The following is a 12,916-nucleotide window of genomic DNA, read 5'->3' as shown; positions in this document are numbered from 1 at the left end:
AAAGAGGTGGAGGTTAGTGAAAATAATCTCAAAGTTTTAGTCTTCATGGATGGGAGTCAATATATATTGCTTCCAATTAATAAAGCAAAGGGAAAGGACTAAACATTTTACTAAGACAAAACAAAGCAAAAACAGACAAGTGGTATTTTAACCTTCAAAATGCATACTGTGTACTAAACGTATGCTGTTTAAATTGTAGTTCCATGTACATTTATTGCTTTCTAAAATAATAGGTATTTTATAAGCTCTCTCTGGCTTTAGGCAGCCAACATTTGAAGAATCTGAGGTGGAGTTAAAAGACACAAAGAGAAAAAAAGAGTCTAATTTTCCCAGTGCACAGAGGGACGGAGAATTTGGGGGACAAGAGATGCAATAAACTGATAGGTAATATGAACCAGAGGACTGTTGCATGGATTAAATAAAATATTTCACGTAAAGTGTTAAACTCAGTAAGTGACACATAGTGAGCACCAAGCAGATGGTCATGGTTGTTATAAATATAATACTATTAATGCAAAAAAATATTGATTAAAAAGGGAAAGGGCCTTTTGATGTGAAGTTATAATGAAGTGATAAATTCAGTCTTATTCATTTATTAGTTGAGGAACAACACTGCTGCAATGACAGTGGGCATGCCCGCACCAGTGGAATGGCTAGGAGCTATTACAAACATTTTTGAAAGAGATCACGTTGCTCTTATGGAAGGATATTAAGTGAAAACACTATGTTTTAAAACAGTATATTCATATGATCCTAGTTTTCATAGGCTAAGCTTATGACAAATGAGTGCTAATAAATATTTATTGTAGGCACAGATGACGTAATGGCTATACATAGGCTTTCACACACGCATGCACACACACGCACACCCACACCATCCACCAATATATTAATAATGCTTATCACTACGTAGTAGAAAAATCTGGAGCTGTTTCTACTTTCTTCATTTTTAAATTCACATTCTATAAATAATCTTTGAAACCTCTGAATTACCTTTGTAGAACGAAGCAAATAAAAGAAAATAGAGAAAGGAACCATAAGTTGTTTAAGGATGTATCAGAAACTCTGAAAAACTGTTCAAATTATGAATTTTCTTTTTACGACAAATATCATTTTGGCAGAAAATGCGTAATTGTTGGGGGAAGGTAGCTCTGTGCTACATGACCTTCAGGAAGGTGGTCTGGGGCAAGGAGCTCCATCTTCTCTCCATCATTCCCAAGTGACAAGCATGAGACTTGCTGGCTCGGTGTCTGAAAGGAAATAACCAAACTTTGAAGCATTGGCCTCACAACCTAAAATCTATGGCAAAGTCCCCACACTGGGGAGGGGGACCTCAGAACTGCCTTTCCTGTCCACCAGGAAGGCCCAGAGCCTGCCGTCCAGTATCACAGGACAGAAAACACAAATCGACTCTGCTCAGTGGTGGGGCTTATCTCTTCTGAACCTAATGCATCCATTTATGCAAGTCTGATCCTCAGGATTGAAGGAAATCCTTTCTTTTCTTTCTTTCTTTCTTTCTTTCTTTCTTTCTTTCTTTCTTTCTTTCTTTCTTTCTTTCTTTCGGTATTAGGTCCTTTGGGGCCTTCTTTTTCTTTCTTTCCTTTCTTTCCTTTCTTTTCTTTTCCTTTCTCCCTAAGGAAATTCTTTGAAATATTAAATGTGGCTAAAATTTTTCTTTCCTGTGATTCGCTGAGAAGTTTCAAGTTGTTTGGTGACCATGTTCACAAATGACAGCTGTTCCCAAATTGATTATTTGCTGAAGGCGGTCAACCTTTTTGTAACCAACTATTAACATCTATCTTTTGAAAATTTGAGGGTTCAGTGTTTGTCCTTTCCATGGCATTAAAATGTTGGTCATTTTGAAACAGAATCCACCATTCCAATGGCTTTAGAACTACTCTGCCAAGGAAGACTACCATTTGGAAATTTTTCTTTTTCCTAAAAAGAAAGGAGGTTATCAATTGTCTCGATAAGGAGATAAAAAGAGGGGAAACAGGTGTGTTTCTAGGCATTTCTCTCTGCCCTTCAAATCCTTCTGCCTGCCCTTCCCCCATGCCTGTTCCAGCCAAATAGGAAATCTATTTTGAATGTGAAGCAGAGCTGAGCTCCTTTACCTGCCAATTTTCCATAATTTTCAAGTAATATTTCTTTTTAAAAATCTTTTCTTGAAATATAACATGGCTGCCAAGGCTGCATTGACTTGTGTGAAATTCTTTCGAAGAAGAAATACAGTTGCAAGAACAGGAAATAAATTGTGGAGTTTTGTTGTTGTTGTTGTTGTTTATTAAATTGAATTGAAAGCAAAATGGAAGTGACTTTGCCCAGGAGAAAAGCTGGGAGCTGGAAGGCCCTGGGAGACTTTCTCAGAAATCGGGGAGGCGGGAAAGTTCTGGGGCAGGAAGGATAGTGAGGATAATGATCACCTGCACTAAGTCCCTGCTGCCCAGCTGGCAGGCTCCGAGTGCTTTTCACATGCTGCCTCATTTAGAGGTGTCTAAGAGGCCAAAGTGTGGGCTTAGGAGGAGTGAAGGAGAGAAGGATCTGGAAGGTTGGAGATGGTGGCCAGAATGGACACTGGGTTTCAGGGTTTGCAAGTAGTGACCTGTCCCTCCTGGGGCACTTAGAGTCCCAGGAGCCACCATAGGAGAGAGGAGGACATGGTGGCAGTGCTATACCTGGTTCTGAGTCAGTCCAGGATTTCATTATTCATCACTGCTTTTCTTTTTTCTTTTTTTTTTCTTTTCTGGCTCCACTGATGTCTTTCAAGGGCCTCCTACAAAGGTTCTTCTTTAAGTAACCTGTTTTGATTTTTCCCTTTCTCTCAAGGAGCCTTTGGAATACCTTAAGGATGTTCATTCCTTTTTTGGGCAAAACAATTACTGCGCAAACAGACTCATTTTCTCTTGCCAGTTACCTTAAAGTTATCACTTCCACTTAAATAGAATCTGAGCTAAAAATAGGCGTACTGAAGTGGATTTCCACCTGTCTCATCTTGCTTCCTGACACCTGTGGTCCCATCCTTTTCAAAGCAAAATAAAGCTGTGTGCAGACACACAGACACCCACCAGCAAATGCAAGCTCATTTAGGGAACGGACATCAGATAATAGACACTTTTATCTCTCAACCTCCTGTCTCCCTGTGTTTTTCAAAAAGCCAGGGAACAGAATAGCAGAAATGCCAAACTACTTTTTTGGCTGTGGCTCTGAAGAAAGAAGGATCTGAAAAGTGGTCGGCCTGTAAGATAAAGATGTGGGCTGGATGTGCTGCCTGTTTAAATGTCAAGGTTTTTGTTGAATAGGCATTGAGTTGGAACAGAAAGGTCAAAGCTGACAGACGAAACTCATACTCAGAAAAGCTGCTCCAAGTTCCTTTTTCTCCCACCACCTCCCCTCCCAGATGGAAGGTTGCTAACGTCACCCTAGCCCCAGCACAGCAATTAATGGCTCATGAGTCCGAGCCAAAAAACTAAAAAATAAGCCAGATTAAGGAGCTTCTCAGGAAAATGTAATAGTGGCTTAATGTCCTCCTTAAACTTCAAATGATTCGTGACAACTGGAAATCTTTTTTTTTTTTAATTAAAGAAAGTCTTCATTTAGGCAAATAATCAGAGTATTAGGTCCTTTGGGGCCCCAGGCTCCTTCTCTTCACACAGTGAAATCACTTGATTCCTGATACAGGCTCAGTTTCGGCCCAGGCGCAAGGACCAACTCAGCCTCTGTCTGGGGGAATCGAGAAGCATCAGATTAGCAACAGGCAAGTCATCCGTGACTGTGTCTGCTCCGTTCACCACACACCTGCCGGGGCCTGGTGTGATGCTTGTTACTGGGGATCCTTAGGTTCAATAATAAATAGATGGCAGCGCCTCTGCCTTCCGGAATCCCCGGCAGCCTGGGTGAGGGACAGGTAACCAGATGACTACGGTGCAGAGAGGTCGGGGCTCTGACCAGGCGGCCCAGGAAGCTTGGGGAGCCCAGAGGGGAAGGGCAAGTCCCCCTTTGACTTTAGACCGAATCCTGGGACATGGAGCTCCTGCCAGTCTTCTCTGGCAATGGCTGATCCCATTTTATCCCTCGCACATCCTAGTGTTCTCACATGTGGGTGCCTGACAGTTGCTGCCAACCTCCCCACCTTCTTACCCCCAGGTGCCCGGCTCTCTGCACCACTGGCCTCACCGTGGCTACGTGTTAGGACCCCCTGGGAAACATGTAAAAATGCTGCTACAAAGGACACGCCAATTAAGTCATAAGCCCTGAGGTGGGACCTGGGCAGTAAGAGTTTGTCAAGCCTTCCAGATGATTCCAATGTGCAGCCAAGATTGAGAACCCCTGCTTGTGCTTCATCCCCTGACCTGTGGTCTACCCCCACCGCCCGCCCCCAGCTTCTGGCCTGGAGCCCACCTGCCAGCTCCTGTCCCACCTGGGAGGTCGCATCCATCACAGGGGGCCCAGGGCTTCCCGTGGTGGCCCATCCCAAGCCGTGGCTCCCCGCATCCGCTCTGACAGTTGGAGGCATTCAGAAAATAATCACACTTGTCGAGGGTGGTGGAAGGATGCTTCTGTTACTGGTGCCTGACAGGAGTGTATGGCTTAGGGGTACAAATATCTCCGAGATTGGGCCTGACTTCAAATCCCATGATCTCTCTACAGTGTGGCTTCCTTCTAAAAATAGACCAGTATAACCCAGCCCTGGGCTCGGGCTCCTGCTCCCTGTACTTTGCAACTGGGGAGCTTTATTTTGCTCAGCCAGGGGCAGGTGTTCTGAATGTCGGCTCCCCTTCCTTCCCGCCACTGAGCCCAGCGCCGTGTTCTCACCTCCCCAGGCTCCTCCACCCGGCTTCCCGCTTGGCTGACGTTTGACACCAGCTGGTGGCTTAGATGTTTTCACTTTCGAGACAAGGAGCCAGACTGAAGGTTCTCTGAAAGACCCTCCCGGTGCCAGGAGTCCAGGAACCAGAGAAACAAGAGCCCCTCTCTCCCAGGAGAGGATTCCAGCTGGAGGCCTCTGTTCCCCACCACGGGGTCTCCTGAGGAGGACGTGGGGCTCGGGCTGGGGGCCTGTCCCCTCAGCTGCCTTTCTTAGCTGGGCTCTGGGGCCAAAACATTATGCACCTTTAGCTCCTGAACCAGAGAAGTCTACTTTGAAAGGCAGAGCGAGCCAGGCGCCGGTGTGGTTGTCAGCTCGGCCTGTTGACATGAATCCACGTCCCCAAGGCCACGCTATTTTGATGGCTGACGGGACAGAAACAGCAAGCACACAGTTACCAAGAAAGAGCGAGCCACCAGGCGTCCAGTGACTGTTTCCAGAGACGCATCCATCTGTAAGGGTCGAGGATTGGCAGGTTCTGCTCTTCTTGGCAGGCCAACCCCAGAAAGAAAGCTGCTGATGGGAGTGCTCGTGTCTAGGCACCACTGCTGGGGAGCCCTGGAAACCCTCAAAGGCTGGACGGGGACTCATCCTCATGATTGTCCTGTCGTGGTGTTGGTCACAGGTTGCTAAGATGTAGGATGGAAGCCCAGGGCTCACTGCAGAGGGATTTCCGCATCATCTGGCCATGGGACCATGACCTCTCTGCCTGCCTAAGTTGAGCCAAGACTTAGAGTCCCTGCCACCGGACCCCAAGCCCTCCATGGCTCCCTTTGGCAGCAGCATGAAGATGGAAGCTTCAAGGTCTATGTGAGGCTCTCCAGGACTAGTCCCAACACGGCACTCTTCATGTGTGTTGCTTCTCCTCCTCTAATGAGGGTACCAGTCATATTGGATTAAGGTCCCATCTTCTTCCTCCAATATGATTTCTTACCTTAACTAATTACATCTACAAAGACTCCATTTCTTTTTTTTTTTTTTAAGATTATATTTATTTATTCGTGAGAGACAGAGAGAGTGAGTCAGAGATGCAGGCAGAGGGAGAAGCAGGCTCCATGCAGGGAGCCCGACAGGGGACTCGATCCCAGGTCTCTAGGATCACACCCCGGGCTGAAGGCGGCGCTAAACCACTGAGCCACCAAAGACTCCATTTCTAAGTAAGGTCATATTCTGAGGTTCTAGGAAGGATGTGAATCTAGGGGGATATTTTTATTCTCTTTTTGGGGGCGGGGAGGGCTAAGGGGATATTTTTCAAGCCAGTACATTTATACTTTTTCTCATCCATTTTTACTTTATATTTTTATATATATTACTAAAGTAGTACTGAAATATATATTTTTAAAATATGGAGCCATACATGTATTGGCAGGGCATACTTAAAAAATTTTCCCTGACATTTGGAGACCATTTGTCCCTGTCACAAGTGTCCACGTGAAGAAACTTGGGTGGCTTTAGGACGAGAAAAGTTGTCTGGAGCAGAGGCTGAGCCAGGTGTTCCTGGGTAGCCCCAGCTGAGGGGAGAGATACATTCTGATGCTTCCCATAGTTCAGGGAGCCACATCCTTCCAGAACGCCTGCACAAACAAGGAATCTGCTGGGCATCCACAGCTGCTTGGTATTTTGCTAATTGCCAGGAAGGCGTCATCTGCCCAGCGCATCTGTTGATTTGTTCTGTTTTTTTGAAAGCAAACAAGAAAAATAAAACAAAACCCCAGAAAGCCTTCTTGTTGACGGACATCCTTCAGAACCATCTCCCAGCTTCTGTGTTGTCTCTATACACACCTGCCTCTCTCCTGCTGCCGTGTTGAAGGAGGGGTTGATTAGATACAAAATTGGGGCTCAGCATCCCAGCTTCCTCCCCCTGGAACACACGTGCCCCCACCAAATCTCCCCCACACTTTCACCTTCTCAGGCCGGTCCCCTCGGGCACAGCAGATGCTGTGGTGGCAGCGTGGGGTCAGTGAGGGCACAGGAACGCTCTGGGCTGCAGTCAGAGGGACAGAGCTGGCCCACACCAAGAGCTTCCTCTCGGGGTCATTTCTAGAACATCCGGCCCAGAGGTAAAGTGGAGCTTTTTCCAGCTCAGCTCTTACCCTCTCTCCCTCAAGAAGGGGAGCTTCCTCTGTCCTCATAGCTCTCTTGCTGAAGATCCAGCCCCCAGGGAGGGGCAGCTGACTTAAGCTTCTCACTCTATCTGGGGCAGATGAAGATCCTTGAAGATCAGGGCCCTAGTTGTCTGATTCAACCTCTCTTCCTCCATCTCTCTCTACCTCACAAGGCCTGGGTGCCTTCTCTCTCTTTTGGTTCCCAAGATCCACGAGTCCAGTTGCCCTTCCCCCGCACCCCAGAAAGTCCTAGAGGCTGCTTCTCTCTCTATTTTACCAGTCAACCTAGCAGCGCACTCTATTTTATGACGATAACAGAAAGACAAAAATGTGGATAAGAGGGGTGCCTGGCTGGCTCAGTCCATGAAGTGTGTGACTCTCAATCTTAGGCTTCAGAGTTCAAGCCCCACTTGGGCATGGAGCCTACTTAAATAAATAGATAAATATAAAAATAAATAATGCAAATAATAATAAAAAACGAATGGCGACTGCCACACTTCTGCGCTCTTGGGGAGAGGCACTGTTCCCCTCAGAGGCGGACCGGGTTCTGTTGGAGAAAATGTTGAAGGGCGTTTGGATTGTGAGAGGCAGGACATCCCAGATCCGACCAGATGTGGTGGGGAGTGAGGCAGGGAATGTGCTAAACTGTTCCATGTAATAAACGAAGTAAGAGGAATTTGGGGATTGTTCACTATCAGCTTCTTAGTGATCAGAGAAGAGGCTGGGGATCTGGATGAGAAATTTGGGCAAAAGAGAGACCCGGAAATGTGGAGGAAGTCAGGGTCTAGTAGGGGACCCAAGCCAGTGAGAAGTTCCCTTCTCGAGGTGAGGACTCATCAATTTGTAGAAACTGAGATATCTGACATTGTATTTGAAGCTCCATATACTTCTCTTCCCCCGAATCTTGAGTGACCCCTGTTGTGCACAGCCACCGTGTGACTGCAGCGCTCTGAGAGAGGCAAGCGGAAAGGGTGACTTTCATCTCCTGAGTGGTGAAGGGCAGAGAGAGGCCGGTGGCCCCAGAAGACAAGGGGGTGAGTGAAGACTGGGATTCTGTGGGGGCAGGAATGACAGGAGCAATTACCCCGAGAATGAACATTGGGAGGAGGGCTCAGGCAGTTTTATTTGAAGGTTAAATAGAGGGAAACCCGGTAGGATGGAAGCCTTGAGGACATCTGAGTTCCAAAAGAATGGTTACTTCCCCAGACTGCAGCCACATTCCCCCACTGACCTCGGCTGACAGCGCCATCAGCCCTGTGGGTAAGCTCAGGAGTTAACATGTGAGGACCTGTGGAGGATGGGGCCACCCCTCCTGCCTCACCCCAGGGTCAGGACCAGCTGAGAGGGAGGAGGAGCCAGCCCCCAGCCATCCAGATGAGCTCCCCCTCCCTGCCTCTGCTCCGCATTCACCTTCCCTTCCAACACTACTGCCACTCGCTCCCATCCCACTGTGGTCACTGTGTCCTCTTCCAAGTGGAATGGAAGGTGCCCCATTACAGCATCAAGCAGGGAGTCTGGCACCTCCGCTGGCCCCTGCTGCATGGTAGGACTAGGGCCACCGTGTCATCTGTGGTGTCTGGCCACAGTAGGATGACTCTTGCCTAACAATCTCTGTCCTACTAGGGCTGCCCCTTTCCTTGTCTTTTGACTTGAGAGAGCAGACTTTTGTTGGGACTTTGATTGTATATTTTGGTGTTTCTGGCCTCTTCTGTTCCAATCTGGGCACATGAGACAATGAGGAAACCCAGAAACTCATTGCTGAACTCCTTGAGTCTCAACCCCTAATGGGTCTGCCTTCCATCCACTTTTCAGATCCTTCTTGGGTTTGTTTTGTATCTAATGTCCAGGGTTTTAAACCAGGCCTCACTCGTTATTTTCATGGTCGTATTTTTGGAGAAAGGTTTATTTCTCCCAACTAATCTGATCTACAGTAGGAAAATTTTTCACTTCAAGTATCGGTGTAATTAATAAGAATCCCTGGCCTGGACGTACTTGGCTGCCCTCCTTTTTACATATTATAATTTGCTTAAAAAAAAAAAGTCCCCAACATTATATTATTGGAGTCTGAACTTGAATAATGAACTTCAGCCTGTAGATCATGTATTGTTACACCTCACATGTCAATTAACCATGAGCAAGTTTCTGTTGTTCTAAAGTAGAGGAAGAGTGAGGTGTGTGAGAGAGTGTCTCAGAGGAAAAGCCTCAGTGAACACATCAAGGCCTCAAGCTGCGTCCCGGCGAACTTGCTCTCTAGAAAATTCACCCAGGGGACATTCTGTCTGGCACAGTGGGTCCTGCATGGGGTTGAGGCTCTCAAGTCCCCTGGCACCCCCAAATCCAGTACAGATGACATGACTCTTGGTGGTGGGATTTTAGACTTGCATTTTCTTTCTTTCTTATATTTTGATGTGTTGTTTGAACATTTGATATTTTATTCTAATCTATTCTATTCCATGAATGACCATGTTTTCTACCCTTGTTCCCCCCATCCCAGACAGGGGGACCCAACCCCCTGGGCGATGTGCCATCTTAGTGGTTACCATTGCCCCCAGCCCATGTAGAGCACCCCCTTTTTTTATTATATATTTTTTATTTTTTTTAATTTTTATTTATTTATGATAGTCACACAGAGAGAGAGAGAGAGGCAAAGACATAGGCAGAGGGAGAAGCAGGCTCCATGTACCGGGAGCCCGACGTGGGACTCGATCCCGGGTCTCCAGGATTGCGCCCTGGGCCAAAAGCAGGCGCTAAACCGTTGCGCCACCCAGGGTTCCCTAGAGCACCCCCTTAACAGTAAAATGGTTTCCAGTAAACCATTTTTAAAGGTAAACTGAGGCATATTAAAAATTATAAGAGTTTATTTCAGTAAAAATCAACCTCAACTTGACTGTGTCAAAGAGCGTGCTCCAGCAAAAGGAACTACGGGAAAGAGGGTTGCAGAGAAGAGGGAGAAGCAAAACAAGGAAATCATTTGATTGGCTACAGCCTAAGTGGTTGTCTTATTTGGAAGCCTCATTGGCTGCTTGTGGTCATTTGTCCTTAAGTTCCCATATCTTAACCTTGAGGCATTACAGGCTTAGATAGGAGTTTGCTTCCCAGGCTACCAAGGCGCGAAAGCCTCTGCTATAGTCCTGCTGGTGAAGAGACAAAGAAGGCCAGCAGGCTGACAGAATGGCCTCTGGGTGCTAGACAGCTTTGTCACCTCCTACACCTCTATCTCATTCTCCAGAGCCCCACAGCCAGTCCTGATGACTCATCAAATCAGAGCTGTCCCCATCCTGAGCATCAGCCCTTTCATACTGACCTCAGTCGAATGGCCTCCTTCTTTAATTTACTTAACGCCACAATCTCCCATTAACAGGGGCTTGGCATCAGTCACCAGCCCAGGAGTCTGTTTCTGGTTAAACCTCAACCCTCCTCTTCTACGAAGCCCCAGGAAAATTCTCCCTGGTCTTCGCATCAGTCAGAGCCATGCTTTTCCTTGGCAACGGGTTTATTTTTACCTTACAGACACTGAGAGTCAAGGGAACAATCATGCTATCATGTTTCCTATTCCCATTGGCTGCTAGAAAGCTCAGAGCCAGAATGTGGCTTATCCCCAGCAGGTGCTTGGGACGTAGAGGCATGTATTTTGCGTGACAATCTCACTCCTGGCTTCATCTTATTTTCCCATACTTATCTTACCTTTCCTGTATCTTTCTTCTTACTAATTTTACATACCTACCTTGAAGTATTATTTGTATATTTTCAAGATTTCTCCTCTTTTCTGGAAGGAGGCAGATGAGGGATAGATGGATGGATAGATAGAAGGAGGGAAGGAGAGAAGAGAAGAAAGAAGGCAGGAAGGAAGGAGGAATGAGTGGGCAGATGGATGGATGGATGGATGGTGAATGGATGGATGGTGAATGAATGGATGGGTGGAGGGGTGAATGGGTGGGAAGTAAATGAGTAGAGAGAGAGAGAGGGTAAATCCTCTCCTCCACTGGGGTCTTGATCTACCATTATTTATTGAATTGTGCTACAAGATCTGATGTGCTTTCCCAGAAGATGAAAACCCACCATCCTTCTCAGAAACCATTGCCATGAGGCTATACACATGACATGGAACTTAGAGACCCTCTCTGGAGACAGCCTCAAGGTCCAGCTGGTCCTCCATCCACAAGGATCTTCCTTCTCTTATGTACATTCTGTGGCATGCTACAGTTCTCTTTATATTAATCTTGGACTTCTCTATTTCATTTTTCGTGAGGAGGTCATTGCTTTCCCTATGTAGAGAGGAAGAGGAACGGGAGATCTATGAAGGGCAGGTAATATTGAGGGAGGTGCCAAAAGCCTGGGGTTCTCAGAATTTAAAAGAGATTCCAGTGATCTTGACTTGCAGGAATACCATCACGAGGCCAAAAATAAGCAAAGAAGATGCTGGAGAATTGGGATATCACAATGCCCATAAACGTCACCCAGAGGAGAGACTCTCAGAATTAATTCTTATTTTCTACATAATTCCAACCAGCCTGGTTTCATGGTTTCCATGTTCACAGCAGATTAGCAGCTTCCCCTTGCACTGATTAAGTATCTTTCCCTCTGGACTCCCATCCCACTTACATTCTGCATTTGCAGTAATGAAGTACCAACTCTCTCTTTCCCTAAACTACTCAGTACAATTTCTTATGTATTATTCATGTCTTTCCAAATAGTCTATAAACAAAATAATAAGAGTGCTGTTCCCCCTCTTTGTAATTTTCCTATTTCCTTTGATCTTGTTGATATTTCTTATTCTTTCTTTTGTAGTTTTACATAAAAGTGACACAAAAATTAACATTGCAAATGTCTCCTTTCATTTCATCAGGAAGAGTTGCGGCAGGCACTTCAAAGGCTTGAAGCCAAAAGAAAGAAGCTGAAATCTATAATTTATTTTTGGAATAATCAGTTCCTAGCTAATTTGCTCATTAATTTCATGACTATATGTGAGCGGGGAGCACCAGAACCAGACTTGTCAGACCTGAGAGCATCCCCATCCTCAGCATCATTCCTCCCCTACTGAGCTCATCCGGAAGCAAGCGCAGGCTGCCCTAAGCTAGAGCAGATGTGCATGGTGGTTGGAGAAGAGAGGGGAGACCCACGCTGGGAGCAGAGTAAGGGAGGAGGAGAGGGATGGGGCAGGATGGAGAGGATGGAAGGGGCTAGAACCCACAGGATGGAGGAAGGGATGCACATGGTCTGATGATTGTGTGAAAATCACTTCAGAACTGTGTGGAGGACAGATTGGGGAGACTAGTGAGGAGGGTCTTGCAGTGACCTGGGGAGAGATGAGGTAGTCTTTAATTAATTAGTTACCTTAATTAAGGTGGCCCTGAGTTAATTAATGGTAGGCTCATGGTAATAGAGATGGAAAAAGTCATCTTTTAGACATTGAACAGCCTCTCAACAGGGCTTGCTAATGGAATGGGTAGACGAGAAGAGGGAGAGAGAAATGAAGAATTTGACCTTGACATTTGCCTTGAGCTCTGGGTGGGTACTGATATCACAGGCAAGAGAGAGACACAAGGGACAACGACGTGGGAGCTGCTGGAGAATCTGAGCAGAGGCATCCGGTGGCTGATGGGAACTTAATACCTGAATCGTACAGGAGGGGCAATTATGTCCCCTCCCAGCAACGCAGAAGAGAAGCCCTGGAGGTTTAGAGTTTTTGCTTGCCATGCACACTCCAACATACAATATGGCAGAGCTTGTGTTTGAACTTGGTTCTACCTTTTTTTTTTTTTTTTTTTTTTTTAGAGAGAGAGAGCATGGCAGTGGGGAGAGGGGCAGAGGGAGACAGAAAATCTTAAGCAGGATCCATACTCAGCGTGGAGCTAGACAAGGGGCTTGATCTCACCACCCTGAGATCATGACCTGAGCAGAAATCAAGAGTCAGGGGCTTACCCAACTGAGCCACCCAGGTTCCCCA

Source organism: Canis aureus, chromosome 12 (genome assembly GCF_053574225.1).
Source record: "Canis aureus isolate CA01 chromosome 12, VMU_Caureus_v.1.0, whole genome shotgun sequence".
Classification (NCBI taxonomy): Eukaryota; Metazoa; Chordata; class Mammalia; order Carnivora; family Canidae; genus Canis; species Canis aureus.
The sequence above is the reverse complement of the archived record's forward strand: the minus strand, read 5'-3'. Positions refer to the sequence as shown.